The sequence below is a fragment of the Ovis aries genome, chromosome 7 (genome assembly GCF_016772045.2).
Source record: "Ovis aries strain OAR_USU_Benz2616 breed Rambouillet chromosome 7, ARS-UI_Ramb_v3.0, whole genome shotgun sequence".
NCBI lineage: Eukaryota > Metazoa > Chordata > Mammalia > Artiodactyla > Bovidae > Ovis > Ovis aries.
This window is the reverse complement of record NC_056060.1, coordinates 58,309,244-58,334,247: the sequence shown is the minus strand read 5'-3', so window position 1 is coordinate 58,334,247 and position 25,004 is coordinate 58,309,244. Positions and strand designations below refer to the sequence as shown.

At 39.2% G+C, this 25,004-nt stretch overlaps 1 protein-coding gene across 26 annotated transcripts in view; it reads right to left on the bottom strand.

The window, feature by feature from the left end:
* ATP8B4 (ATPase phospholipid transporting 8B4 (putative)) overlaps positions 1 to 25,004 on the bottom strand; it is a 295,865-nt gene that overhangs the window by 251,824 nt on the left and 19,037 nt on the right. The gene's annotated exons all lie outside the window — the stretch shown is intronic.

Here is a 25,004-nt window from a genome sequence, read left to right as displayed (position 1 = left end):
CATCCAAGCACAGAATTCTATAGTTCTGTTTCTAGTTTTGCTTACTCTAAATATCAGAATCTTGACTCCTATCCAGTGTCTCCATGAAACTACCCTCCCCAAGGACTGAAAACAGCCATTTCCCAAAGTGGCCAAAGGAGTAATTTCTGTGCTGGGAAATTCTGGATCCTCTCCCTAGTGTTCACACTGCTCTTGCCCCTTGAGACTCTGTTAGAGCCAGGAGGTTCTCTCCTATTTATATCTGTGTGCTCACTTAGTAGATCAGTCACGTCCAACTCTTTGTGACACCCCTGGACTGTAGCCTGCCAGGCTCCTCTATCCATGGAGTTTTCCAGGCAAAAATAGTGGAATGGGTTGCCACTTCCTTCTCCAGGAGGTCTTTCCAACCCAGGGATCAAACGTGCATCTCTAGAGTCTCCTGAATTGACAGACAAATTCTTGACCATTGTGCCACTTGGGAAGTCCCTATTTACTTTTAAATTCATCTTATTAAGTCTTCATCTTTACTTCTATACTTTCAGTAAGCATTTTCTTTCTGAACTGAGTCTTCATGAAAAAAATTCTGGCAGATTTTTATCCATTCCTTAAGTCCTGCAAAATTCTGGCTTTGGATCTAAATTCCCAGTTTTCTGCCTTTTGCCTTTTTATGCTAGGCCTGAGTTATCTTTGTAGGAATTGACATTCTTCCATGTACTACAACAGTATGTGAGGGGATATAAACCCCTGTCGGCAATAAGTCACATCCTGCCAAGAAGAGGAAGCCGAGACCGAATTCCCCATAAACAATGCCCACTGAGAACTGCTCAGAGGTTCAATGACTTAACATCTGCCACTTCATAGGCATCCTTCGAGATGGAAGAGTAATAAAAGGAAAGTGCTCACCAGGGGATTTATCATTTACCAAGGTAAGCTCATTCCTGCACAACTGGTATCACTAAATGTGTCTGGTTCCAAAAAGAAGCAAAGTGATACACATGGATTATAAAATACAGTAAGCTAGCATATGTTCACAGTGAAATGAAAGAGCTCACAGTTCAAGATAGCATGTCCTTCTACTTCCCTTTCCTTTCAGGTCCCACTGAAATGACAGAAAATATTTTTCTAAAGAATAAAAACATAACAGTGTTAGAAAATAAGAATGTGAGTTAGCAGAGGCTCATATATTTTAAAGACAGTCTAGAAAATAAAATAGAAATCAGATGGAATCAAGTTGTCCAAAAAAATAAAAAGATAGGAACAACGCTAGCCAAAAGAATTAGAAGACTGGTTTTCCACAGTGGTGCTCCAGACAAGTTCCAAATTCAGCCAATAAATACAAAGATTGAGAGTGTGCTGTAGTTATGCCTATTAGCTTGGCAAAATGATTAATAGGGTGGCCTTTTACTCTAAGAAGTGTCCCAGTTTGGGAATATTTACCTAGTGGTCCAGTAGTTAAGAATCTGCCTTCCAATGCAGGGGACATAGGACTGACCCCTGTTCAGTTCAGTTCAGTTCAGTCGGTCAGTCGTGTCCAACTCTTTGCGACCCCGTGAATCGCAGCACGCCAGGCCTCCCTGTCCATCACCATCTCCCGGAGTTCACTCAGACTCACGCCCATTGAGTCCGTGATGCCATCCAGCCATCTCATCCTCTGTCGTCCCCTTCTCCTCCTGCCCCCAATCTCTCCCCAGCATCAGAGTCTTTTCCAATGAGTCAACTCTTCGCATGAGGTGGCCAAAGTACTGAAGCTTCAGCTTTAGCATCATTCCTTCCAAAGAAATCCCAGGGTTGATCTCCTTCAGAATGGACTGGTTGGATCTCCTTGCAGTCCAAGGGACCCTCAAGAGTCTTCTCCAACACCACAGTTCAAACGCATCAATTCTTCAGCGCTCAGCCTTCTTCACAGTCCAACTCTCACATCCATACATGACCACAGGAAAAACCATAGCCTTGACTAGATGGAACTTAGTCAGCAAAGTAATGTCTCTGCTTTTGAATATACTATCTAGGTTAGTCATAACTTTTCTTATACGCCACAGTGCAACTAAGTCCATGTGCCACAATGAGAGAGAAGCCCACTCGCCTCAAGGAAAGACCCCACATGCCACAATAAAGACCCCACATGCTGTAACTAAGACCTGATGCAGCCAAATAAATAATAAATAATTTTTAAGCATCCCAGTTTGGAACATAAGTTATCTGATACCCTTAGCTTTGGAGCATTACCAAAATAACTAAATTGTAATTGAGCCAGTTGGGCCCTCTTACACACCCTTCCCTCACCCACTGAAGAGAGCAGGCAACATGCTGAGGGAGGAAACCAAGAGTGGGTGTTCAGGCCTAAGAGAGAAGCAGCTGCAAACCCCCACATCACCTACAGCTGACTTAAGCCCTAGTAAAACCTGCCTTCCTGGGGTAATTGCAGGGTTTGCCAGATTGCCTGACTATACCACAACACTATAGAATGATTATCTCTGCTCCTCCCAAATTCAAATATTGAGACTTAATCCCTGATATAATATTTGAAAGCCTTTGGAAGGTAATTAGGTCATGAGGGTGGAGCCCCCACAAATGGGATTAGTGCCTTTATAAAAGATGCCCCACTGAATCCTCCTACACTGTTAGTAAGAATGTAAATTGATGCAGCCACTATGAAGAACAGTATGGATGTCCCTTAAAAACAAAAATTGGTCTACCACATGATCCAGCAATCCTACTCCTAGACATATACCTGGAGAAAACTATAATTCAAAGAGATACATGCATCCCATTGTTCCTTGCAGCACTATTTACAATAGTCAGGACATGGAAGTAACCTAAATCTTTATCAGTAGGAATAAGGAAGATGTGGTACATATATACAATGGAATATAACTCAGTCATAAAAACAAACAAAATAATGTCATTTGCAGCAACACGGATGAACCTAGAGATTGTCATACTGAATGAAGTTAGGCACAGAAAGACAAATATCATAGATTGTTTATATGTGGAATCTAAAGAAAAAGGTACAAATGAACTTATCTACAAAACAGAAGTACAGTCACAGATGTAGAAAACCAACTATGGTCACCAAGAGGTAAAGGAGTGAGGAATAAATTATGAGTTTGGGATTGACATTTACACACTAATATATATATATATATATATATATATATATATATATGCGCTGCTGCTGCTAAGTCGCTTCAGTCATGTCCAACTGTGCGACCACATAGACGGCAGCCCACAAGGCTCCGCTGTTCCTGGGATTCTCCAGGCGAGAAAACTGGAGTGGGTTGCCATTTCCTTCTCCAATGCATGAAAGTGAAAAGTGAAAGTAAAGCTGCTCAGTAAGTGTCCAACTCTTCATGACCCCATGGACTGCAGCCTACCAGGCTCCTCTGTCCATGGGATTTTCCAGGCAAGAGTACTGGAGTGGGTTGCCATTGCCTTCTCCATATATATATATGAAGTGAAGTCGCTCAGTCGTGTTCAACTGTTTTCAACCCCATGGATTGTAGCCTACGAGACTCCTCAGTCCATGGGATTTTCTAGGCAAGAGTACTGGATTGGGTTGCCATTTCCTTCTCCAGGGGATCTTCCTGACCCAGGGATCGAACCTGGGTCTCCCGCATTGTAGGCAGACGCTTTACTGTCTGAGCTACCAGGGAAAGTATATATACATATATATATAATAGATAACTAATTACCTACTATACAGCACAGGGAACTCTATTCCACACTCTGTAACAGCCTATATGGGAAAGAATCCAAAAAGAAAAGAGTGGATATATGTATGTATGTGCGTGTATATATATATATATAGCTGATTCACTGTGCTGTACACCTGAAACTAACATAGCACTGTAAATCAACTACACCCCAATAAAAGGTTTTTTTAAAAAAAAAAAAAAGGCCCTAGAGAGTTCCTTTGCCCCTTCCATTATGTGAAGACACAGCAAGAAGACAACTATATATGAACTAGCAAGCATGCTCTCATCAGCCCCAAATCTGCCAATACCTTGATCGTAGACTTCCCAGTGTCAAGAACTGTGAGAAATAAATTTATGTTGTTTACAAGCCAACCAGTCTGTGTATTCTGTTATAGCAAACAGAACAGACTAAGACACATGGGAAAACTCTGTGAGCTGACTCTATCACTGGACCTCCTATTTAAAGAGAGGCCTGACAGGAAAAAGACTTTGAAACCACACTAATCCATCTAGTCCTTCATTTGTAAACACAAACCAGCAACCATAAGTCACATAAGACATCTGAGAAAAACCAAGAACACAAAGTAGAAGACTCCAAGGGGAAGAGATAATGCTGAAAGCAGGTGGGGGAAGAGGGTTGTTTTTGTTTTTAATTCTAATTAGCACCTTGAAGATATTCAAGAAGACATGGCACCCATAAAACAAGAGCAAGCTAATAGGAACAAAGAAAATACAGGACAAGAGAAAGCTCCTGGAAATTAAAAATATTTAATGCACAAACTGTATAGTAGGAAAGACAGAATGAAAACTAAGACTGAAGAAATCTCTTAAAATATGTATGAAAATGACAAAAATGAAATGTGAAAAAACACTTGGGAGAAAAAAATATAAACAATGGATGGAAAGAAATAAATAGAAGAAAATTTCTCTGCACAAGAATAAGACAACTCTTCAAAGCAAAAGGGCCATCAAGTGCCAATCAGGATGAATGAAAATGAAAAACATACATAAACAAACATTCATAAAATTTTGAATTCTAAAAATAAAGAGAAAAACATTTAAAACTTCCAGAAGGAAAGTTTCCCTCCATAAAGAAGTCTTCCTCCACAAGGGAAAAAAAGGTTAGCCCCAGAGTTACAAGAATTAGACCAACATGAAATTTCTCATCAGCCACAAGGATGATAGAAAACACAGGAGTGATGCCTTCCAGTTTTAAGGAAAATATTTTGAACTTAAAATTCTATACCCAGTAAAATAATCGATCATGAAGGGGCAATAAAAACATCTTTAAACATGCAAGAGCATTTACATACAAGATGTCTCCAAAATAACTACTCAAGAATGTACAAGAAGAAGAATAACAGTTTAAGTATTGAAAGTAAAGTTGAGTGGAGGAAACAATAAAAGGATGATGATCAGCTAGAGTCCATAATGAAAATAAAAATGCCTGACATGATGACCTACATATCTGTTCCAGGTAGACCACCAATTCTACAGAAAAAAGGGAGGCATGTCTAGTAGTAGTAGTGTTAGTCGCTCAGTCGTGTCCAACTCTTTGTGGTCCCATGAACTGCAGACCTCCTGTCCATGGGATTCTACAGGCAACAATACTGGAGTGGACTGCCATTCCCTTTTCCAGAGGATCTTCCCGACCCACAGATCAAACCCAGGTCTCCTGCATTGCAGGCAAGATTCTTACCATTTGAGCTACAGGGAAGACCTTAAAAGGTAAAATAAACCAATTTCTTTGGGAAAGTACAATTATGTATTAGCTCTTTGCTAAAACAATAATTTCTCTAAGAACTCCCCATAAAGTAGTCATTGTTTGATATAAAAAACATAAAGTGAGGACTTCCCTGGTGGCTCAGTGGTAAAGAACCCACCTGCCATTGCAGGAAACACAGATTTGACCCTTGATTCAGGAAGCCCCACATGAGGTGGAGCAGCTAAGTCTAGGCACCACAACTATTGAACCTGCACACTAGGACCTGGGAACCACAGCTACTGAAGTCTGCATGCCCTAGAGCCCATGTTTCACATCAAAAGAAGCCGCTGCAAGGAGAAGCCCACACACTACAACTAGAGTAGCCCCCACCAGCAGCAGCTAGAGAAAAGCCCGGCAACAACAAAGACCCAGAACAATCAAACAGAAATAAATTGGTTTTTTAAAAGAACATAAAGTGAGATTTTTAGAACTGTGTTTTATAACAAGCCTAGGGATATCTCAAATATAATCCCAAGGGCCCAACAAGAGTTTCTGTGGGCCCAACATTCTGTAGTTTCTAAGGCCCAACATCAGTTCTCTGCTGAAGTGATGAAGTTCAAAAATGTATTTTAGGATATTTAAATGAGCAAATGAACTTCATGTCCTTTGAGCTATTATCTTAATTATTATTCCTCTCTGGTGAAGTACAAGTCAAGAGTCGTCACTTCTGTTCCTTAAACCTAAAGTAAGAAAACTGACTTCAAGAAAGAAATGAAGAAAAATGTATATAAACATGCTTTACAAAGTATCAGAAGATGTGAGAGGGGCAACAGAGACTTGGCTCTTCAAGGAAAATTATAAAAATGCCTCTCAAAAGTGTTTACCTGACCCTAAGCACCCCCTTGTTGCCCCAGGGGACGTTAACTCCCCTGTAGGTCCTAGCTATACTTACATATGGCCAAGCAGACAACCATGGAGAAAGAAAAAAACATGCAAGGCTGTATGATGATTGTGGTTGGCCCCTTTCACCATAAAAAGAACTTAAATTTTCCTTTTATTACTGCATTTGTATAAAGAAAAATATATTACTATTCTATAATAAAACATTTTTATAGATTAAAAAAAATATTCCTCTCAACTGCACTTGTGCTAAACACTAAATGACTATAAGGTTGAGATTGAACTTCCTAGGAAATACCTGGAAAGCTGCTACTCTGTGTTGCTAGCTGAATATAGATGTACAAGGCAGAAGAGGAAGCTGGTAACAGTGTTAACATTCTTTTGTGACAGCTGAGGAGCCCACCAAAGACATGTGCTTGGATAGGAAGCCATCCTTCACCATTTCGGTGGGCAAGACAATAACCATTAGCAGAAGCAAAATTATCTTAGACATTGTTTTTAATCTGCTCCAGAAAAGAGGCAAAAGAAGTCATTAAACCCTCAAAGTCCTTTTTCCTACAGGGTGCTGGAAATAGACTTCACTCCTCAAATCTCAGCAAGACCAAAATAATTTGTCTACCTCAATCAAACAAAATATCAATGAAGCACTCATGGAATGCGTGTCTTTTGAGTCATGTGCTTCCAGTTACATAGAGAAGATAACTAAGTGAGGCTACCCTATCTATTTTATGAAATGATTATAAATCAGTTAAATGTTAGGGAACATTTATTAAAAAGAGTAACCTGAATTTCAGAATATGACCTGGAGGAACCCCCTCATCCCCTGAAATAATTTTCTTATAGGGCTGACAGTTAGTTTGACTTGGTTTCAGACAATAAAACCATATCCATTTATGTATTATGTACGCTTGCCTTTCCTTACGGAAGGAGGAGATACATCTAGAAAAAACCCAAAGTGTTAGAGGATCACTAAGACATAAGTTTAAAAGATGGGAGGGACCTAAGACTGCTCTGCTGGAAATTTTTAATTGTAAGCACAATGCTGTTCTCATGTTAGCAAGAGGTTTTAGACCCATAAAAATGAGATTGATAATGGGGACTTCCTTCATGGTCCAGTGGCTAAGGCTCCACGCTTCCAATGCATGGGGCCCAGGTTCAATTCCTACTTGGAGAACTGGACCCCACATGCCACAACTAAGTAAAGATCCTACATGCCACAACTAAGATCCTGAGTGCCACAACTAAGACCCAGTGCAGCCAAATAAATAATTATTAAGTGAGTCTGATGAAGGAGCCCTGAGAAGCAGCCGCCAAGATAGTGAAGCAAGATACTTGAGATCTCCTTCCACCAGATCATCTGTGTGAGCACTTTTACTCAGGAAACTCTCCTTACCCATGCTTCCTCAGTAATAAAATGCCACATTATGGGGCCATCATTAAGTGAGAAAATGTTTGCAAAGCACTTTATAAACAGAAAAATACTCAAAAATGCCTTTTTTTAATGAAAAAATAACAGGTGAAAAAGAGGAAATCATCTAGGTTCATATAGTCAATGTCACTATTACTACTATAACTAAAGAGAGTCTAAAGTAATTTTCTGAATATTTTCAGTAGAAATTGGCAAATACACATTCATTCTTTGTCTCCAAACAATGTCAATGTGACCTTAGTGTTTAAAATTAGTTAGTAAATGTAGCAATTCTGTTAACAAGACTAAGAGTAAGGGGAAGATTTAGGAGGTTTCCATTGGGCCCATGAATGATCACAGCAACTATGAGCCCATAATTAACAAGCACACTCTCTTTCTTCATTTAACTCCAGAGCATTTTGTCCTTCACCAAATGTAGCTTAGAGGTCAGTGTCTAGGCAGTTGGCTTTAGCTCCCCCAAACCATGAAATGAGAAAGCATCATGGAGAATTTGGGGGTGTCCCTATAAAATCCTGATAGCACAGACTAATATTTCCTCATGAAGGCTGGTCCCAGTCCAGAAGTTGAAGAATGTCTCCAAACATGGAGTGTCACTTGAGGTTTGAGGGTTGTAGGATTTTGGGTTGGGCAAAATTTCCCTCAAGCCAAATTAATAACTTAAGCGTTTTCCCTTCTTAATGTTCTTTCATTCTTCACAATCTGGCCTGTGTGGTTGGGAGCCAAAGTAATTCATTAAAGACATGAGGAAAGAACAATGAACAGGGCAAGGTTTTAAAGACAAAAAAAAAAAAAAAAAAGAGTTCCCCAGCCTTCAAGATTTCCTGATTTGACTCCAAGAGCACATTCCGATACAATTGAAAAATGTGTATCCCGAATCAGGGTTTTCTACTGAAACTCAGTGGCGACCTGCATCTGCGAGGATTTGTTGACATTTAAAAAGCAAACTAACAGGAGAATTGAGGCAAAAAAAAAAAAAAAAAACCCTTCCATGATTTTTTAAAATTCTCCTGCTCACAAAAGAGCTTGGAAACAAAGTTAGGGGAGTTAACAAACGCTAAAGGGCCCTGGGATTGTTTTCCTCTGGGTTGAGCCAATTTGCTTATCAGGTCCAGATATTTGGAAAACTTGATTTATTGAGAGTTTTGTTCCTCTCATGACTTCCTACAGCTTCACGAAGAAATATAAAAATATTTTACTAATTCATTTCTCTTCGAGCATACATGAATTATACTATACACATTACAAGTTAAATCAATAGAATCTTCCCATGAGCCTCACCATGTGGTTTTCTTCTGTAAGTACAGATTCACAACTGGAGATTTAAGACTTCACTGTAATACAGTAAAAAGAATAACAGCTAATGTGTACTGAGCACTCCTTAAAAGTTAGATGCTGTATGAAGCATTTCACATGAATTAACCCTCACAACAATCCTATTAGGTACTTGCTATTATTAACACCACTTTACAAGTAAGAAAAATAAAGGCCTAGCACAATTATGTAATAGAATCTGATTTCAAACACTGACTGTAAAAGGAGCTTGGAAGAGATTCTAAGGAGATGGTGGGTGGTACCATGCAGAAATGATTAGAGAACTGCACATTAATGTACCCACGCCTATGTCCAGAGGTCAAAGACAGGAAGATGAGACCTCTCTCAACAAAAGTGATGCTCCAGGGGACTTCCCTGGTGGTTCAGTGATTAAGGCTTCCTGTTGCCAATGCAGGGGTGTGGGTTCAATCCCTGGTTAGGGAACTAAGATCCTACATGCCCTGGGGCACAGCCAAAAGATTTTTTTTCAAAGTGATACTCAGGATGTACTTCAAAACACAGACTCCCTCTCAATCAAACCTGGGGCCCTGTGACTCCTTACATTTCATTGCTTCCAGGCTTCTCTCTGCTTCACAGTGGAGTACCACCGCCCTCCGCCAGAGAACCTGACTGACCTCTCACTGGAGGCTTTCCCAAACCCCTGTCCAAAACTTGTTTTCTTACCAACTTTTTTCTCATGGATACAATACTAGAAAACTGGATTTTTATCTACATTCTCTTACAATTTGATTATCTACAGCAAAAACTATATTGCTATGAACTATGCCAGGATCAGAATATTTCCTATACAGATAAAAAATAGCTATATTTTCCCACAGCCTATCCATTCAAAATGAAAAAAAAAAATCAGAATCTACCCCAAGGATCACAAGAGCCTGGAAAAAGCTGAAGGACATTTAATTTGCCTTTGTGAGGCACAATCCAGCTATTCAAGGGAAATCAAGCCACCTGTCACAAAGTGAGAGGAAAGAACCCCATGTGGGAAAGACAGAGATGTGAGAAGGAAACTCGAGGAGGGCTCTTATCTGCTTCACACCCCAGGGCTTACACAGGAAGCTGTGTTTCTCAGAGCTTGTGTTTGTCATTTTGAGATGTGTAGGGCTATAAATTAAGTTTCTTTAGTACATACTGGTTTCTGAGCCTTAATTTATGAAACCATTTGGCAAATAAAATCTGCTGGAGCCAAGACTAAGTGATTTATTGCAGGAATATTTACTGAACTTCAGTAAATATTGAGTAAAGGCTCTATTCTAGACAATGAAGGAAAAATAAGTAAGCCAGCCATCATGTTCAAAGGTCATGTAAATGTGCACAGCAACGAAGTGGAAGGGAGGCCTAGAGGGCCACAGAAAGCAGAGTAAAGGAAAGTCAAGTCCAGGTGGGGGGGTCAAAGTCTTTCCCACCTGTCCTGGGAAGCTCTGAAGGGAACTTAGGCAAATACAAACTGGAGTGTGGTAGGTTGGACCCAGTCCAAGCTGAGTCATAGTCATTTACTAAAAAGATAAGGCATTTGGTGGAGGTGGTCTGTCACCCAAAATGTGGTGAAATATGGGCTTTGCAAGAGGACATCTACAGTTCCTCCTCAGCTGTACCTTCTAGCAGAATATTGGACCAATTGAAAAGATGAAAAGAAAAACATAGGAGCCTTGATTTCTTTACCTATTCATGAAGCAGCCAAATAAAACACATTTTAAAGGAGATGAAAGAGAGCCAGAACTTTGAGCAGAAAAGAAGTCTGCCCACATCTCCGCCCCTCTTCTGCCCACACTCTGGTCCAAGCCACCTCACCTCTCCTCCTGGCTGTGGTAATAGCCTCCCCTTGGGTCTCCTCACTCCTACTCTTTCATCTATTTTCAACAGAACAGAGTGACAGTTCCAGGATTGCAGTAGTTTCCGATTGCTGCTCTAGGAAATCACCACAATTGTAGTTGTTTAAAACAGTACTAATGTATTGTCTTATTATTATGGAAGTCAAAAGAGTGAAAATGGATCTCACAGGGATGAAACTGAGCTGTTCATCAAGACTGGGTCTGTGCTTTGCCTTTTCTAGCCTCTAGGGCTGCCCTAATTCCTTGGTCATGTATGCCATCACTCTGACTCCTGCTTTCATTACTACAGCACCTCCTCTGGCTTCTGCATCCCTCTTATAAGAAACCCTTTTCATTACAACAAGCCCACTTTTATAATCTAGAATAATTGTCCTATCTTAAGAGCCTTAACTCCATCACATCTGCAAAGTGTCTTCTACCATGTAAGGTCACAGGTTCACAAGTTCCAAGGATTAGGACATGGACACTTTTATCTTTGCATGAGTGGGGCATGAATCTGCCTACCACAAGACTCATCTCTGTCCTCCACACAAAATGTCCAATTTTGCTCAGGAAAGAAGCCAGTTCTTCTAATGAAGCTTAAGCTTCAGCTTACCTCACTTGCACATTTCATCCCAAGACCCTGGGAGTAACACTAGAAATCTGTTTCACTCTGTCTTGTTTTTTGATGTGCAAGATTAAAATATTTTAGCCACAAGGGCTAAGATCATTGTCTCCACTCTATTCCCTCCCATCACATTTTGCCTTGTTCTAGACAATGCTGGGATAAAAGACTGTCAAGTTAAAAATACACTGAGTTTGTGTTTAGCAGAATGTATTTATGTGATTCACTGTCACTTCCATATAAAGTTACTGGCGGTCACCCCCAAAGTAGGAATAGTTCTGTCTCCATGGGGAATTACCTAGCATGGCAAGATGAAAGTGCATAGCCCAAGGTCATATGGCAATATGACTGTGTCTGGTAGCACCTGGAAGCAGAAGTATGTGAATCATGGAAGAAACAGGAGTTTGCAACACTGAGCCAGAAGTTAATCTGTGAAGGATTCCTCCCATCATCACACATGTAAAATTGTACATGGAAGGTTTACTTTTCATTAACTACTAGTCAAAACAAAATTTATCTCACATTATAGTATTAGGAGAATCAAATGCTTGAGTATCCTTGATATGTAATAAGCCTATCATATATTTTTCTCTTTACATGAGGATTGAATGTATAAAATTTATTATGATCCCAGGGCTGACAGAGCACAAACCCATTTGCAATAGTATCATAAATAGTTAAGCACATCTGTAACAGCTCAGATATGAAGGAAACTTGACGGAAGTTTTCCCAAGGTTAACAGTTCTAAATCTTTACATGACATTATGAAGTCATGAAGTTGCAAAGTTACTCTCAGTTCACTTCAGTTGCTCAGTCATGACCGACTCTTTGTGACCCCATGAATTGCAGCACGCCAGGCCTCCCTGTCCATCACCAACTCCTGGAGTTCACTTATACTCACGTCCATTGAGTCGGTGATGCCATCCAACCATCTCATCCTCTGTCATCCCCTTCTCCTCCTGCCCCCAATCCCTCTCAGCATCAAAGTCTTTTCCAATGAGTCAACTCTTTGCATGAGGTGGCCAAAGTACTGGAGTTTCAGCTTTAGCATCAGTCCTTCCAAAGAACACCCAGGACCGATCTCCTTTAGAATGGACTGGTTGGATCTCCTTGCAGTCCAAGGGACTCTCAAGAGTCTTCTCCAACACCGCAGTTCAAAAGCATCAATTATTCGGCACTCAGCTTTCTTCACAGTCCAACTCTCACATCCATGCATGACCACTGGAAAAACCATAGCCTTGACTAGATGGACCTTTGTTGGCAAAGCAATGTCTGCTTTTGAATATGCTATCTAGGTTGGTCATAACTTTTCTTCCAAGGAGGAAGTGTCTTTTAATTTCATGGCTGAAATCACCATCTGCAGTGATTTTATTCTAGGCTATCATAATTTTAAAACTAATTTTAATGTGCTAGAGAGAAAAATGAATTATCTTTCTAGTATCTCTACAGAAAGTTATGCACAAAACAATGGTCATAAAAGAGGCAATCAAAAAATAGGGCACCAAAAGTAGAGGAACAAAGGTATTATAAAGGTCTATCAAGTAGTGAATTAACAAAGCTGTTATTTTTCTGAATTTTGTGATATGCACAGTATGTTACGGATTTTCAAAATTGAGATTTATAAGGATTTTTTTTTCTCATGCTAAATGAACATTACCTTTAATACTTAGTTTTGTATTAGTTTAAAGCTTCAGAAAAAAAATAACTGGATCTAGCCCTAACCACCACCCTCCCCCTTGCTCAGTCAGTCATCTCCAGGCACAGTGCCTCTTTGTTGTTCCTCTAACCGGCCAGGCACACTCTCACCTCAAAGTTTTACACTTGCTAGTCTCTCTGCCTAAAATGCTTGTCCTCCAGTAATTACATGACCCCCTTCTCACTTCTTTCAGATATTTGCTCAACTATGTCTTCCTCAGTTCAGCCTTCCCTGATTATCATTTTTAAAACTGCAACACCTCCAGTACACAAGATGACTAACTTATTCATTTATTGTTAACTATCTCTCCCCCTCCCCCCACAAGAATGTAAGCGTCATACAGGTTTAAGAGGTTTTTATTTTTAAAATCTGTTTTGTCAATGAATTTCACCTTTTTATCAAGGGCACATGTAACCTTAACCAGGTTAGATCACATCCTGGGCCATAAACCTAGCTGTGGTAAATTCAAAAAAACTGAAATCATTCCAAGCATCTTTTCTGACCATAATGCAGTAAGTTTAGATCTCAATTACAGGAGAAAAACTATTAAAAATTCCAACAGATGGACTGAACAACATGCTGCTGAATAACAACAAATCACAGGAGAAATCAAAAAAGAAATCAAAATATGCATAGAAATGAATGACAATGAAAACACAACAACCCAAAATCTGTGGGACATGGTAAAAAGCAATGCTAAGGGGAAGGCTCATAGCAATACAGGCATACCTCAAGAAACAAGAAAAAGTCAAATAAATAACCTAACTCTACACCTAAAGCAACTAGAAAAGGAAGAAATTAAGAACCCCAGGATTAGGAGAAGGAAAGAAATCTTAAAAATTAGGGCAGAAATAAATGCAAAACAAACAAAAGAAACCATAGAAAAAAATCAACAAAGCCAAAAGCTGGTTCTTTGAGGATAAATAAAATTGACAAACCATCAGCCAGACTCATCAAGAAACAAAGGGAGAAAAATCAAATCAATAAAATTAGAAATGAAAATGGAGAGATCACAACAGACAACACAGAAATTCTGGATCATGAGACACTACTATCAGCAACTATATGCCAATAAAATGGACAACTTGGAAGAAATGGACAAATTCTTAGAAAAGTACAACTTTCCAAAACTGAACCAGGAAGAAATAGAAAATCTTAACAGACCCATCACAAACACGGAAATTAAAACTGTGATCAGAAATCTTCCAGCAAACAAAAGCCCAGGTCCAGATGGCTTCACAGCTGAATTCTACCAAAAATTGATAGAAAAGATAACACCTATTCTACTCAAACTCTTCCAGAAAATTGCAGACGAAGGTAAACTTCCAAACTCATTCTATGAGGCCACCATCACCCTAATACCAAAACCTGACAAAGATGCCACAAAAAAGAAAACTACAGGCCAGTATCACTGATGAACATAGATGCAAAAATCCTTAACAAAATTCCAGCAACCAGAATCCAACAACGCATTAAAAAGATCATACATCATGACCAAGTAGGTTTTATCCCAGGGATGCAAGGATTCTTCAATATCCGCAAATCAATCAATGTAATACACCACATTAACAAATTGAAAAATAAAAGCCATATGATTATCTCAATAGATGCAGAGAAAGCCTTTCACAAAATTCAACATCCATTTATGATAAATGCTCTCCAGAAAGCAGGAATAGAAGGAACATACCTCAACATAATAAAAGCGACATATGACAAACCCACAGCAAACATTATCCTCAATGGTGAAAAATTGAAAGCATTTCCCTTAAAGTCAGGAACAAGACAAGGGTGACTACTTTCTTCACTACTGTTCAACATAGTTTAGGGAGTTTTGGCCACAGCAATCAGAGCAGAAAAAGAAATAAAAGGAATCCAAATTGGAAAAGAAGAAGTAAAACTCTCACTGTTTGCAGATGACATGATCCTCTACATAGAAAAACCCTAAAGACTCCACCAGAAAATTACTAGAGCTATTCAATGAATATAGTAAAGTTGCAGGATATAAAAACAACACAGAGAAATCCCTTGCATTCCTATACACTAATAATGAGAAAACAGAAAGAGAAATTAAGGAAACAATTCCATTCACCATTGCAATCAAAAGGATAAAATGCTTAGGAATATATCTACCTAAAGAAACTAAAGACCTATATATAGAAAACTATAAAACACTAGTGAAAGAAATCAAAGCTAATAGATGGGGAAATAAACCGTGTTCATGGATCGGAAGAATCAATATAGTTAAAATGAGTATACTACCAAAAGCAATCTATAGATTCAATGCAATCCTTATCAAGCTATCAATGGTATTTTTCACAGAGCTAGAATAAATAATTTCACAATTTGTATGGAAATACAAGAAACCTCGAATAGCCAAAGCAATCTTGAGAAAGAAGAATGGAAATGGAGGAATCAACCTGCCTGACTTCAAAGCCACAGTCATCAAGACAGTATGGTACTGGCACAAAGACAGAAATATAGATCAGTGGAACAAAACAGAAAGCCCAGAGATAAATCCACGCACCTATGGACACCTTATCTTCGACAAAGGAGGCAAGAATGCACAATGGATAAAAGACAATCTCTTTAACAAGTGGTGCTGGGAAAACTGGTCAACCACTTGTAAAAGAATGAAACTAGAACACTTTCTAACACCATATGCAAAAATAAACTCAAAATGGATTAAAGATCTAAACGTAAGACCAGAAACTATACAACTCCTAGAGGAGAACATAAGCAAAACACTCTCTGACATAAATCACAGCAGGATCCTCTATGACCCACCTCCCAGAATATTGGAAACAAAAGCAAAAATAAACCAATGGGATCTAATTAAAATTAAAAGCTTCTGCACAACAAAGGGAACTATAAGCAAGGTGAAAAGACAGCCTTCAGAATGGGAGAAAATAATAGCAAATGAAGCAACTGACAAACAACTAATCTCAAAAAATATATAAGCAACTCCTACAGCTCAATTCCAGAAAAATATATGACCCAATAAAAAAATGGGCCAAAGAACTAAATAGACATCTCTCCAAAGAAGACATACAGATGGCTAACAAACACATGAAAATATGCTCAACATCACTCATTATCAGAGAAATGCAAATCAAAACCACAATGAGGTACCATTTCATGCCAGTCAGAATGGCTGCTATCCAAAAGTCTACAAGCAATAAATGCTGGAGAGGGTGTGGAGAAAAGGGAACCCTCTTACACTGTTGGTGGGAATGCAAACTAGTATAGCCACTATGGAGATCAGTGTGGAGATTCCTTTAAAAAAAACTGGAAATAGAACTGCCATACAACCCAGCAATCCCACTGCTGGGCATACACACCAAGGAAACCAGAATTGAAAGAGACACGTGTACCCCAATGTTCACTGCAGCACTGTTTATAATAGCCAGGACATGGAAGCAACCTAGATGTCCATCAGCAGACAAATGGATAAGAAAGCTGTGGTACATATACACGAGGGAGTATTACTCAGCCATTAGAAAGAATACATTTGAATCAGTTCTAATGAGGTGGATGAAACTGGAGCCTATTATACAGAGTGAAGTAAGCCATAAAGATAAACACCAATACAGTATACTAACGTATATATTTGGAATTTAGAAAGATGGTAACAATAACCCTGTATGTGAGACAGCAAAAGAGACACAGATGTATAGAACAGTCTTTTGGACTCTGGAGCGAGCAAGGGTGGGATGATTTGGGAGAATGGCATTGAAACATGTATAATATCATATGTGAAATGAATTGCTAGTCCAGGTTCAATGCATGATACAGCTCGGGGCTGGTGCACTGGGATGACCCAGAGGGATGGTATGGGGAGGGAGGTGGGAGGGGGTTCAGGATTGGGAACATGTCTATACCCATGGCAGATTCATGTTGATGTATGGCAAAACCAATACAATATTGTAAAGTAATTAGCCTCTAGTTAAAATAAATAAATTTATACTAAAAAAAACAAACCAAAAAAAAAATATTTTGTCCACAGTTGTTTCTTTTCTGTTTGGAACAGTGTCTGGTGAGTAACAGGTATTAGTATGTATCTATGAAATGACTGGCTGACTGACTGGATGAGTGGATAAATGAGTAAGTGAATGATTGAACTACCAGTCAAGGTTGAAATTAACATAAGACAACCAGCACTACCACAGTGATACAAGATCATTTCAGTCAAAATCATTGAAATGTGATGCTTTAATTGGTTTATTCATCATATGAAGGCAGGTTTACAATTCACAGTAGGCTTTTCATTTCTGAATTATTAAAAGTATTTTTCTTTATAAAAAATACCATGTTTGGGATTACCTCATAAACTTTCAGACTTCATTCCACCATCAAGAGAAAATCCAGATTTCAAAACTAAGACTAGAAATAAAAAATCTTAATCTTCTTTAAATTACAAAGTTCTATTTGAACAAATAGTGAAAGTAATGTTTTGGAGAATAGGTCCACCATCCTGATTGTGGGCTGGGAAGTGTGGGATTCTTGCCATCCTGGGGAGTGAGATTTCGACATTTTATAGACAAAATCTCTATAGCCTCCCAGGTGGTAATAGTGGTAAGGAACCTGCCTGCCAGTGCAGGAAACATAAGAGATGGGGGTTCAAATCCCTGGGTCAGAAAGATCCCCCAGAGGAGGGCATGGCAATCCACTCCAGTATTCTTGCCTGGAGAATCCCATGGACACAGGAACCTGGTGTGCTACAGTCCACAGGACACAGGAACCTGGTGGGCTACAGTCCACAAAGAGTCGAAAACGACTGAAGCAACTTAACACACACACAGCATTTACTAAGACTACTTAAAATAATAACAACAACAGCAACCATTCAGTAGGTGCTTACTATATGCCAGGTATTGGCTCAAACACTAAATTAAAGGACTGTTCTAAGGTGTGGGTCTATGGAAGAAATATAAACCATCTTTAATAATAACTCATTATACTTCTATGGATGAAATTTTTCAAGTCCATGTCTGACGCAGGGTGCAGCATGCTTGGGGCTGGTGCATGGGGATGACCCAGAGAGATGTTGTGGGGAGGGAGGTGGGAGGGGGGGGGGTCATGTTTGGGAACGCATGTAAGAATTAAAGATTTTAAAATTAAAAAAAAATAAAATAAAATAAAATAAAGAGAATTTTTTTAATAAAACCAAAGTATGACAATTAGATTATTACACAGTTGGAAATACTAAATAATAAACTGGAGAATTGGAACAATGTATTTGGAAATATGTTCTAATACCAATAAACATGTATGACATAGAATGCAATTCTGAGTATTACTGCATTATTCACTGCAATGAGGCAGCTCAAAATAGATCTATATTTGTATATGTGTCATAGCTAAAGCTTAAACCCACTCTAGTAAAGACGACTGATTAACATATTGATTAACAATTATTTTCTTATTCAACTTAACTATTCATTTTGCTCATTTCTTACTTCTAATCCTAACAGTCTAAAATACTTGCCTAATGACCCAGATAATCACGATGATGTGATCACTCACCTAGAGCCAGAAATCTGGAATGTGATGTCAAGTGGGCCTTAGAAAGCATCACTATGAACAAAGGTAGTGGAGTTGATGGAATTCCAGTTGAGCTATTTCAAATCCTGAAAGATGATGCTATGAAAGTGCTGCACTCAATATGCCAGCAAATTTGGAAAACTCAGCAGTGGCCACAGGACTGGAAAAGGTCAGTTTTCATTCCAATCCCAAAGAAAGGCAATGCCAAAGAATGCTCAAATACCACACAGCTGCACTCATCTCACACGCTAGGAAAGTAACGCTCAAAATTCTCCAAGGCAGGCTTCAGCAATACGTGAACCGTGAACTCCCAGATGTTCAAGCTGGTTTTTGAAAAGGCAGAGGAACCAGAGATCAAATTGCCAACATCTGCTGCATCATTGGAAAAGCAAGAGAGCTCCAGAAAAGCATCTATTTCTGCTTTATTGACTATGCCAAAGCCTTTGACTGTGTGGATCACAATAAACTGGAAAATTCTGAAAGAGATGGGAATACAGACCACCTGACCTGCCTCTTGAGAAACCTATATGCAGGTCAGGAAGCAACAGTTAGAACTGGACATGGAACAACAGACTGGTTCCAAATAGGAAAACGAGTACGTCAAGGCTGTATATTATCACCCTGCTTATTTAACTTATATGCGGAGTACATCATGAGAAACGCTGGGCTGCAAGAAGGACAAGCTGGAATCAAGATTGCCAGGAGAAATATCAATAACCTCAGATATGCAGATGACATCACCCTTATGGCAGAAATGAAGAGGAACTAAAATGCCTCTTGATGAAAGTGAAAGAGGAGAGTGAAAAAGTTGGCTTAAAGCTCAACATTCAGAAAACGAAGATCATGGCATCCAGTCCCATCACTTCATGGGAAATAGATGGGGAAACAGTGTCAGACTTCATTTTTGGGGGCTCCAAAATCACTGCAGATGGTGACTGCCGCCATGAAATTAAAAGACGCTTACTTCTTGGAAGGAAAGTTATGACCAACCTAGATAGTATATCCAAAAGCAGAGACATTACTTTGCCAACAAAGGTCCATCTAGTCAAGGCTATGGTTTTTCCAGTGGTCATGCATGGATGTGAGAGTTGGACTGTGAAGAAAGCTGAGGGCTGAAGAATTGATGCTTTTGAACTGTGGTGTTGGAGAAGACTCTTGAGAGTCCCTTGGACTGCAAGGAGATCCAACCAGTCCATCCTAAAGGAGATCAGTCCTGGGTGTCACTGGAAGGACTGATGCTAAAGCTGAAACTCCAATACTTTGGCCACCTCATGCAAAGAGTTGACTCACTGGAAAAGACTAATGCTGGGAGGGATTGGGGGTAGGAGGAAAAGGGGAGAACAGAGGATGAGATGGTTGGATGGCATCACCAACTCAATGGACATGAGTTTGAGTGAACTCTAGGAGTTGGTGATGGACAGGGAGGCCTGGCGTGCTGCAATTCATGGGGTTGCAAAGAGTCGGACACGACTGAGTGACTGAACTGAACAACTATAGAATAATGTTATATAATGTAGTTTTCGATAATCTTATAAAACAGACTGTTTTAAAACAATCTGCTTCCCAATAAAACAGGAAATATCAGGAAAACCCATCTATTGAGAACAATTATAAGAGATGACATGTACAAAGCTGTTTGAAACTACCATGGAACAACAAAATCAGCCAGGACTTTAAGGGAAAAGTTCCAACAGAGAAGAGAAATATACTGAAATGAACCCGATACTCTGTTCCTTTCCCCTGAGGCATGTGGTAATTCCTAACCTGCCCAGAGATGAGACAATAATTAGAATTCAGAGCCTGGCAGGGAAGAAGGGTCCTAGTAACATACTAGGACTTGGACTGACTTAGAGCGAGAACAAACTAAAGCATACAAGGTCTTATAAACACTGAAACCCAGCCTTAACTTGTCTCAGTTCTTGACTGGATCAAAATGACCTGTTCCTTCTCTTACTGCCTGCTGGAAGAAAGGTAAATCTCCTGAAGAAAAATAACATCCAGACCCTCTGTAACTTTTTCACATGCAATGTATAGATTTTAATAATAAACTAGCAGGTATGGTATAGCACAATAACAAACTATTGAAAACCAAGAGATAGAAAATACAAGCAGGCTCACAGATAATCTAGATATTGGGACTGTCAGACATGAAGTTTAAAATAACTACGGTAACAAGATGGATAGTTTCACTAGAGAAGCAGTATATATATTAAAGAAACAAATGGAATGTCTTATTCATCTTTTGTGTCACAAGTCCTCTGCAATAGGAACAACCAAGTACCTACTAAATAATATACAGGTATCTTAACTTCAACTAAAGCACTGCCTCCTTTGTAGGCACAGTATATGCAGCACCTAGAGCCCACAATACTTTTAAGGAACACAAAAATGTTTAAATTTTCATTTAAAGTTAGAAGAAAAATGGATATAATAATAATGGATACATTTTCCAGTGGTCATGTATGGATGTGAGAGTTGGACTGTGAAGAAAGCTGAGTGCTGAAGAATTGATGCTTTTGAACTGTGGTGTTGGAGAACACTCCTGAGAGTCCCTTGGACTGCAAGGAGATCCAACCAGTCCATTCTGAAGATCAGCCCTGGGATTTCTTTGGAAGGAATGATGCTAAAGCTGAAACTCCAGTACTTTGGCCACCTCCTGCAAAGAGTTGACTCATTGGAAAAGACTCTGATGCTGGGAGAGATTGGGGGCAGGAGGAGAAGGGGACAACCCAGGATGAGATGGCTGGATGGCATCACTGACTCGATGGACATGAGTCTGAGTGAACTCCGGGAGTTGGTGATGGACAGGGAGGCCTGGCATGCTGCAATTCATGGGGTCACAAAGAGTTGGACACGACTGAGCGATTGAAATGGACTGAATAACGAATCCAACCTGGATTATATTTGTCTTTAAACTCTCACAACTGTAAAACTTAATTTTCAATATTTTTTGAAGGAAGGGGCCTGGGAAGGGCCGATGAAACACATAATGTGACCTTGGTCTGATCTTCCCAGCCTGCACCCTATGGAATAATGCATGTTGCTCCACAACCCTCACATTTTGGAATCAATAATAGCTTTAGAGCTTAAATAAAGCCTCCAATTATCTACTTCTTTTGCTTCCCATATTACCTAACAACCTAAAATCTGAATTAGGTATTTTACATATGAACAGCATTCTTTGTTGTTCATATGTAAAATATGAAGCACATATATGCTTTAACGTGGTTATCTTTGGACCTCCCATTCAAGCTTACACCAAAAGGATGAATTACAAATAACAAACAAACAAACAAATAGACTCTAAGTGTGTTTTAAATACTTGAATCAGTTAGCTAGAATTTTCCACATGCTGAAGACTGTGAGATTTACATGGATATGGAGATAATAAATAGTAAAGCATATATCTGAGAGAAAATTCTTATGTTCCCACAACACTTAATGATTGGCTTGTTATATTTTCACATACATCATCAATGTCCCAAGCTTCCTGATGATGATGTGAAAGTTTATGTAAATATAAGTGCACATTTCTTAAATGTAGATCTTAAATAACTCATTGAAGTAAAATATCACTTCTGCCTGATTCTCCCCCTGACAACAGCAGGCTGACTAGAAGTTCTCCAGTCTGTGCTCCTCTGGAAAACATACTGGTAGTGATGTTTGGTAAATTGTTATTAAGTTATCACTGCTACTGTAAACTTAATTGTATAAAGATACATGTTTTTACTAAATCATAAAAAGTTATGTGAAGTAAAGTTGGTACTACCTAGCATATCATAGGTGCTCAAAAATGTTTGTGGACTGCCTGAATAGAGGAGTGGGAGAGAGAGGAGAGGAAGGAGAGGAGAGGAAGAAGAGGAAGCAAATGTGGCAAAATGGTAAATAAATGAATATTGTAGATTGAATAAGGTCTCCAGCATCAACTGATGCCAAAGCTGATGCTCCAGTACTTTGGCCACCTGATCCGAGGAGGCGACTCATTGGAAAAGACCCTGATGCTGGGAAAGATTGAAGGCCAAAGGAGAATAGAGCGGCAGAGGATGAGATGGTTAGATAGCATCACTGATTCAATGTACATGAACTTGAGCAAACTCCAGGAGAGTGTGGAGGATAGGGAAGCCTGGCGTGCTGCAGTCCATGGAATCACAAACAGTCGGACATGACTTAGCAACTAAACAACAAAGATCTCCAGTCTATAAATAGATCTACAAGAACTGATAATCTAAAGAATCAAGATATGCAGATGACATCACCCTTTATGGCAGAAAGTGAAGAGGAGCTAAAAAGCCTCTTGATGGAAGTGAAAGAGGAGAGCGAAAAGTTGGCTTAAAGCTCAACATTCAGAAAACGAAGATCATGGCATCCGGTCCCATCATTTCATGGGAAATAGATGGGGAAACAATGGAAACAGTGTCAGACTTTTATTTTGGGGGGCTCCAAAATCACTGCAGATGGTGACTGCAGCCATGAAATTAACAGACGCTTACTCCTTGGAAGAAAAGTTATGACCAACCTAGATAGTATATTCAGAAGCAGAGACATTACTTTGCCCACTAAGGTCTGTCTAGTCAAGGCTATGGTTTTCCCAGTAGTCATGTATGGATGTGAGAGTTGGACTGTGAAGAAGGCTGAGCACTGAAGAATTGATGCTTTTGAACTGTGGTGTTGGAGAAGACTCTTGAGAGTCCCTTGGACTGCAAGGAGATCCAACCAGTCCATCCTGAAGGAGATCAACCCTGGGATTTCTTTTGGAAGGAATGATGCTAAAGCTGAAACTCCAGTACTTTGGCCACCTCCTGCAAAGAGTTGACTCATTGGAAAAGACTCTGATGCTGGGAGGGATTGGGGAAGGAGGAGAAGGGGACAACCCAGGATGAGATGGCTGGATGGCATCACGGACTCGATGGGCGTGAGTCTGAGTGAACTCCGGGAGTTGGTGGTGGACAGGGAGGCCTGGCATGCTGCGATTCATGGGGTCGCAAAGAGTTGGACACGACTGAGCGACTGAACTGAATGAAAGATGTAACATTCCCAATCATGATGATGCAATGATGGTGACACCAAAGTCAGTGCCTCAAGTCATGTGGCCACTGTAACAAGTCCAAGAGGAAGGAACTAGCCTCAGCTTTCTCTGCCAGTTAGCACCACAGTGAATATAGTCCCAACTATGTGGCAAAATTTCACCTCATTACAAAGCTATTTACAAATGGACTACTTAATAGCTCATTACAAATAGCAATGACAGTGTGTAAAATGAAATTCTATATGAGGAAGATCAGCAAGTTGTGTTCCCCATCAAGAGTGGTTCAAGTAACTAATTTATTAGTTTCCCATTTAAGTACTATTTCATAGTATTTGCGCCCAAGATGTTCAATCCAAAACGACTAAGTAGAATGATTTTTGCCAAAAATCAACATGATGACAAACTATTCTAAATCTAAAAGAAAACTTAAAGGAGTTTAAAGCCAAACACAATGTTGTGAACATTATAATTAGGTATCATACTAAAAATAAAAACAAGCTCTGAGACATGAGATGTGGGGACAATTGGGGAAACTGAAAAAAATGGAATGTATGTTACTTGTTCTTAAATGTTACATTTCTTGGATGTGGTGACAATACTCCAGTTAAGATGGAAAATGTCCTTGTTCTTAGGAGATCTGTGCTTAAGTATTTGGGGATAAGAGTCATGATGTCTTCAATAACAAAAAGGTTTATGTGTATGCATGTGCTTGGGTGTGCGCTGGTGGAAGGGAAAGGAAAAAGAGGAAACAGATGTGGCAAAATGTAACAACTGTAGAATTTAGGTGAAAGGTATTTGGGTGTTTATCATTCTTCCAATTTTTTGTATGTTCCAACATTTTCAAAATTAAAAGTTAGAGGAAAATATAAAAAAATAAAATGTTAGAGAGAAAAGTTTAAGGTAGAAAAGGTATCTATGATTTCAACATTATGATTTAAGAGCCAGTTTCAAAATGATGCACACCATAGTTCCATCTGGAGATAACGTGGATAAATATACATTAACGTATTAATTAGAGGTCACTGATTGGAGCTCTCTAAATTGGGCAACATGGCACTCTGGAGCAGTTATCTCTGGACTGTCCAATTACAGTTACTTCTATTTTCTTATTTTTACTCATAAAAAATTGCTTATTTTATGTATATGCATTCATATATACATAGAAATTACTTTAAAAGAGTGAAACTGAACTTATCAAAACCTCGCAACAATAGATTCTGTTGGAAACCTGTCCTTGTCAAAACTGGTTAATCTAATGTTTACATTAT